The sequence below is a fragment of the Lepidochelys olivacea genome, assembly GCF_965140295.1.
Source record: "Lepidochelys olivacea isolate rLepOli2 genome assembly, chromosome: 10".
NCBI lineage: Eukaryota > Metazoa > Chordata > Testudines > Cheloniidae > Lepidochelys > Lepidochelys olivacea.
Window position 1 is genome coordinate 49,982,838 of NC_140420.1, and position 7,842 is coordinate 49,990,679.

A 7,842-nucleotide genomic window follows, 5' to 3' on the forward strand; every position below is an offset into this window, starting at 1 on the left:
CATATGTTCCTTGAGTTTACCCCTCTACCCTCTAGCCTTACATTATTCCCCTTGTAGGATCACAACACATGTGGCATGCATAGCCTGTGGCACTAGAGCACTTTTCATAGTGGGGATGATGAAAGCCATCCAGAAGCCGTGGTCCCCAAACTTTTTGCTGCACACCTCCCTTCCCTGGTCTGTGCTCTCCACCTCCCAGAGCCAGGGATATGGACAGGGTCAAGGGGGCCAAGGCTGGGGCCACAGCTGGGGGTGGGTGCAGGGCCAGCAGCCGGGATCCTGGATGCACGGCCAGGAGCGAAGCCCCAGGAGCTGGGGCAGGGAGCAGAGCAGTAGAAGTAACTTTAAAAGATTGCATCAGTGCTTGATATTCAAATAGTTTATGTGCAAGCTATTTGTCCTCACCTTCACGATCTACCTAAAATTTTATTTCTAGGTCTCCAGTATAGCAGGAACAATTCATTTCCTTTCTACTTACCATCCATGTAAATTAGTGACTCCTCGTTCAACATTCCTCATGATCCTAAAGTCTAGTACAGATTGATGCTCTGTCCCTGTCTAGGAATGATTTGTTTCTGGGCTTCAAATGCCCTTATCCTTGGTCTCGTTACCCCAAACCTTATGTTCTCAGCTGGTGCTGTTAATTCACTGGTATTATAAATAAATTAGATTTGTCTCCTCTGACTCTACCTCATATACACTCTGAGGGGAGGGCTCTGAAGTCCAGATAAAGGTGGAAAACTCATCAGTGGACCCACCTAGATGGTGTCAGAAACCAAGCTGCAAAAACATTTATAAAAATCAGTTAACACATCCCAGTTTACTCATAATTAAAGAATTCCTTTGTTCTTAAAACAAACCTTCTTTAGAAGAAAGTTCAGTCTCTAGTGGGTAAGATAGAGGGAATCAAATTCTGTAACCTGGCTCAGCCTGTGCATAAAAGGGGGGTCCTTTCCCTCTCAAATGAAGACAGGACATCTGGTTTACTTTCATGCTTTGAAAACTTCCTTAGAGGTACAAGAGGCAGCAACAGAAATGGACACATTCATCCCTGGTGGAATTCCAACATGTTCAGTGCACAGAAGATCAACTGCTACGGATGCATATTCTAAGCATGCGAGATTTTCACCTTTTCTAGAACATTCCCAATTTTTTCACCGACAGCTATAAGAAAGAAAAGATTGCAGAACTTTCTCAGGCACATATTGTCTTTGGATGGTGGACAGCTGCACTTCCCCAGCTCATCTGTATGCTGGGTGAGAATTAAAACTAAATATAAAATACTTAGAAGCAAATATTGAGCCAGATCATCTGCTGGTGGAAATCAGCATAACTTCTTTGGCTCTAATCAAGTTGCACCAGTTTACACCATCTGAAAATCTGGCCCATTTTAAAAACTATTTATTTATTTAGGGAGTTTTAACAGGTTGATCTCAGAGATAAAACAATAATAATTACAACAGTGAGCTTTTGTTTAGAGAAACATGTATACAGTAATATAATCATTGGATCTCTCTATTTAACAGGCTGTTACCATATTACTGAATGAGCATCTTTATACGACACATGACATGTTGTTTCTAGAGATTTTTTACTATATTGAGTGAAATCTCTGATTACAAATATTTAATAAGAATCTGGCCCATACTTAATGGAGCAAATCCCAAAGGGCACTGAGCTCCTGCAGTTCCCACTGACATCCATGTACCAAGGTCTCAGTAAATCCAAAAGAACATGTAGGTTGTAGGTAATTAAAGTGTAATCGAGATTGCAAAATGAATGCAAAAATTCCAACTGTTACTCTTGCTGGACATAAAAATACTGTAGGATGTGCTATGCCACATTATCTCAGATTTGTTACTTTTACTTAAATGTAACTGTTTCACGTACTATCTTAGGTACTTATATGGCCCCCATTTCTGATGTCTCTGAGCACTTCACAGGTTTTAATGTATTTATCTTCTCTCACCCATGTGAGACGGGGCAGTGCTATTATTGTACAGATGAGGAATTGGGGCACAGATAGTGTAGACATGGCTTTAGCCTATCATTTATGTTGGCAAAACTTATGTCGCTCAGGGGTGTGAAAAAAACACACCCCAGATCAACATAAGTTATGCCGGCATAAGTGTTAGTGTGCTCAGTACTATGTTAGCAGGAGAAGCTACGACTGCTCCTTGGGGTGGTTTAGTTATGTCAACTGGAGAGCTCCCTCCGATCATCATAGAGCGGCTACACCAGAGATCTTACAGCGGCACAGCTGTGCTGTTGTAAGCTCTCTAGTATAAACAGAGCCTAAGTGACTTGCCAAAGGTCACATAGGAAGTCTGTGGCAGAGCAGGGAATGAAATCAAGGTCTCTTGAGTCCCACGCTAACTATTGGACCAAACTTCCTGGCTAATAAACCAGTCAATAATATATTTATTACTACTGTAAGAAGAATTCTCTACAGTGTCTACTGTAGAAGTAGAATCATAGACCCACTTCCCTTATATAAAGGAAACAATAAGAATAGAAAATATAATCAGACCCCATATCATTATGAGCTATCCTGCAGAACTCATGTTTATCAATCAATCATTTCTGAGCAAACATTTTCTCTGATTTGAAAAATGGTTGAATTGGGAGTCACTTTTTCCCTGTATGTTACATTACATCACATAGGAGATCATTCAGTTTGTTATAAGATCAGTATTATTACATAGCATTAGCTGCAATATAGCATGTGCAAATATCACTTGTCCCAGCCACATGGGAAGAAAGATAAGCTGGATTAATTAGGCCGCACTGTATTTATTAATCGCTCTCATTTATTTCATCTCTCTTGTCAATTGCTAATTTAAAATAGTATTCAGTGACTGAAAAATATAAATAATATCTGTGAATTGATTCTCTGCTAAAAGTGGTATCTAGAATAATCCTTGGATACTCAACAGGAATTTTTGGAATTGTACAGTGTACTTCCTGCATTAGAATTTTCCTCTATGATGCTATGGAAAATGCACAAACTAAACTATTATAAATATTAGGTCAGGTTACTTTGGCATTTTTAGGCAAACATAAATATTCTAACAATTGTGTTCACTTAAGGGGGCAGGTTTTTTTTTTTTTATAAATGCCTGATTTTATGCTGTCTGAGTAGAACAGAAAAACTGTAGGGATGTAGCAAGTCACAAGATAAAGTATTTGGATTAAAAAACAGGGAAAACCAAACCAATCTGCTTTATTTTTTTAAAAAGGTAAATAATTATAGACTGCTTATTATTTGTAAACTTTCTCCATTTACAGAACAGTTTTCTTGACTTTCAGATAAAGGCACAATAACTTAAATGCATCACACTTCAGACACTGACTAGCTGTTTAGTCTCAGAACAAATCAGTTAATTAAATTTCTCCACATGTTTGACAATATATTCACAGAGATATTTTGTCATGCAAACATACCCTTAAATATATAAAGCACCAGAAAAAGTAACAGTTGTTTCCACCATCATATGGTAAAAGTATTTGTAGTATTTGGGCACCAACGACTATTCTTTTTGCAAACTATGAATGCTAGAAATGTTGATCAGGTTGAATCATACTTCAGATGTTTAAGTAATTAGAGCTGGTTTTTCCATCAGTGCTGCTCTTTCTTGTCTCATTCTCCCTTAATAATAATAGTGGTAGAGAGATTCCTAGCTACCTTACAACTTTTTAAATATACACATTTGTTACTTTAAATAAAGCACTTGTAGATTAATTTTGTCACCTGCAATTTTTTTATCTTAAAATATGGATTTCCTGTCCCCTTCAAAAATACAGTTTTCCCAGCCTTGGGCCTCCCCCCCTAAATATCACAATTGTGATACATATGTTTTGTCAGTACTGATTTGTTAGGTAAAACTCAGTACAGTTAAAGACCATTTATGAAGAATGCAATTACTGCAGGATAGAATCCCCATAAAGGGAATTAAAGAAAAAATGGACAAATTATTTGAATGCTAACAGTGTCTTAGGACACAACATTAGATACTTAGCTATGGTGTTTCTTCCTCACATGCAGAATTGAACAGATTGCCAGATTTGGGGTTGGGCAAGAATGGTCCCAGGTGTCACAGTCAGATACCTGCTGCTTCACAAATCATCCACAGGCATCGTCCATTAGAATCAGATATTTGTCTCACACAGTCAATTTCCCCAAACTGTCAGATGCATTGGCAAATTTCTGCCCTTCCTACTGTTCATCTCTCTGGTGCTTTAATCTATATAAAGCACTAATTTAGTATAATAAATAAGCAGCATATGCTGCTGGGAAGCCATTGCTACTGAAAACATTGCTTGATTGCATTAAGTAAAAACAACATAATGGATAAAGTAGACAGTGAGGATGCTAGGGAATGAAAATTAGTTGACACAACGAACAAATTATTTAAGTGCCATTTCTGATGGTATTTCTCTATTAGTGTCTTGAGCATCAACCATATAGAAGCAGATAGCAGTGTCCTTTGAGAGATTATCTTGATTTTTTTTTAAACAATATGAAATGAAGATGGAAATATTCTTTTGTACACATATCCTCAAACATGCTGCTATGTTCCTTCATCACTTTGCTCCACATATGTTGGAAAGCACCTAAAAGGAGCTAGGTGGATCCCCTTGTAGTCAGTATACCTTGTACAGGAAGCAATTGCAATGAAATCACAGCCTGTGTAGGAAAAGCTATGCTCTGATAAAAATACAGATCCTAAAATCCTTAAGTATAAATCACTTGGAACCTTCCAGCGTTTGAGACCACTTTTCTCCTCTTGAACACAACTGATGTTGGTGTGACATCAAAGCTCTCAAGCTGGATCCCCGTTGAAGTGGGTTGTAGCCCACGAAAGCTTATGCTCTAATAAATGTGTTAGTCTCTAAGATGCCACAAGTCCTCCTGTTCTTTTTGCAGATACAGACTAACACGGCTGCTACTCTGAAACTTCGATTTAGGATTCATGGAGCTAGTGACAGAGCACATGAACAACCTCCCACTCCAGTCCATTAGCAGCATTCAGGATGCTCTGACATACCTACTTGTGTGCAGGTGGATTTTGATAGGAGTGAGTTCTGCATGGGGGAAGGGGGAGGCTGTGTGTGTTCTGCTCACTGTAGGGTGGAGGCTGCTATTTTATTTTATTTTTGTTCTTGTAATTTGTGGCCTGGTGCCTAGGGCCTTCGATAACTGTCCCCTTTTTTAGTTGTGTAAATCTAGAGAAATAATATTACTAGCCCATACATTGTGACAAAAGTAACTTCAAAGTTAATGAAATTCAGCTCAGTTTCCATGAAGTCTGATCAGAGAGAGAGCTCTTGCACTGTTGCTGCTGGCAGACTCTGGTACATGCAGACAGGTGAGGAATGGACAGCTTGAGATGGGAAACTATAAAAATAGTATTTTTATAAGATACAAAAATAGGCAGAACTTTCCCTATCCTTTGTCTAGACAGGTCAGTTTACAGATGCTCCTTGTTCGTCCTCCTCTACGTATGTAAGAGGTATTCTGTATTGTTCAACAGAAGCATCAGCTCTTCTGTTCTATCCTGTACTGTTTCTTCCTGTCCTCTTCTACAGACTATTTGAGCACCTACCAGTAGTATATTAAGTGATGTGAATCATATCTGTCATGTGTGGTTTATTCTGTTTCTTGTCATCTCTCCAGAATTGTGGGTGCCGTATAGTGTGTTGTTTTGGTAGGTTTAAAATGTCATGCTGCTCTGTGCTCTGGCAAACGAAGTCAGATTTCACAAACCTTAGCTCCATAAAATGAATGTTTCAGTTGCTGTCATATTACATTACTCCTCACCTGGTACATTTCTAAATATTGTGTTCATTCAGAGGTCCTGCATGCTGAGAGGAGTTGCACAGATCTTTGAGTCAATGGACGGATTTCAGAACAAGCCGAGGAATTTTTTCCTGTTCATCACATTTTAGCAAGTCATTTAGGCACTGGAGCTGGACTTTCTGCAGGTCCCTCACGTGCAGGTTTGTCCAGGGAATGATCTCTGTACAGTGCAGCATGACTCCTGGGAGATGTAGGCACAGGCCTTGTCTAGCCGGCAACACTCAGAAAAGTTAATCTGCATTAACTCAAGGGGTGAATTGAAAGTGGATTAGTTAAACTGCATTAAACCCCTACATGGACACTCTCATTCAAAATTAAGGGGCCTTAATTCATGTTAGTTTAATTCACTTTGTAAGTGAAGATTAAGCTAAACCAAATTAAGGCCACCTTAATTCTGAACGAGGCCTGGTCTACACTTTAAAAATTAGATTAAAAAAAAATATCATGCCCTGAGCACCATATTTAGGTCAACCTAATGCCCAGCGTAGACACAACTAGGTCAACTGAAGGAGTCTTCTGTCCTAGTTACTGTGTTTTGGGGAGATTGATTACCTACACTGATGGAAAAATCCCATCCGTTGACTTAGAATGTGTCTACACTATGGGCTAGTTTACACTGGGAACTTACATTGGAATACCTATGTCTCTCAGGGGTGTGAGAAATCCACACCCCATAGAAATTTAGCTATGTTGATCTAACCCCCTATAGACAGTGCTAGGTCAATGGAATTTTGTAGCGTAGACTTCCCCTAAGCTGTAAAAGTGGACAGACACCTGGTTGAAAGCTGCCAGAGATAAGTTTTCCAAAAAAAATTTCAAACAAATTGACTGAAGCTAAAACTTTAGGCTAACAATTAAAAGAAGTCGTCTTTAAAAAGTACACTCTCATATATTAGATACAGTCTCCAACTCAAAAAACTAAATTACTATTTTGGTGGGGAATGTCCTGAGAATTGTAAGTATTTTTTGTTAAATGTGTCATCAACACTATATTAAAAAGCCCTTTTACATTTGCTTTGCTAATAGAGTTAGCAAATCAAGGGACCACATGCTAAAACCACCTGATTGTTTTGGCATGGATTGTTCTGAAAATCATTAATGCTATTAACAAGCAAACTTAAAACAAAACAATGCATGCTTTTACTCAAGAATAAAGAGGAGGAGGACTGGGAGGAAAGAAAAACACTAGGAAAGTACAACACAAGCAACAATAGTATGTTTGTAAGAGGGCTTTAATAAATATTCATAGAAAAAATTAAATATCTCTTTCAGCAGTTTACGGTGCTTAGTTTTGCTATTACCCAAATAGCTGATTTTGTTCTGTTGCTGACTCTAGTTTATGATGTAGAACAGTCAGCTGTTGAAGAGCCAAAAACCAAACAAGTACTTCTCTTGGAAATCATCTTTACTCGATTTTATTCCTGCTCCCAAATAAAACTTGGGGATTTTCAATATGCAGTTAACAACTGCATGTAGCTCTTAAATTAAACTATAGTGGCTGTCTATTGCATCAATCTTTGTGCAAAAAATGATGGTTTTGAGCTGTTACAGGTTGCTGCATCAAATTAATGTTCTGAAAAGTATATGTGCTGCATAAATTAACTCAGATCTGTTACATCAATGGAATAGGCCACACTATGCTGTGTTCCAAAATATAAATTTCATCATGAACATTTTCATGTGGGCATGTAGGTTTAGCAGAGAGAACTGAGTGATTATCAAGTGAATTTTTTTTTCTGAATACCAATTAAAAAAAACACTCTGCTACTCAAACTATTTAAATAGAAGTTATACCTTTTAACTAAAAAGTCAGCAGACAGAGTTCATGATATTTCCAAGAAAAAGAAACGGTGTGTATGAGGATGGTTGAATTTTTTTTGTAGTTTATATATAATTTCCTTTAACACAGAGAGCAGCAGTTCTCAAACTGGGGTCAGCAAGTCATGTCTGGGGCCGCCGGCCCCGCTGATCAATCCCTCCCC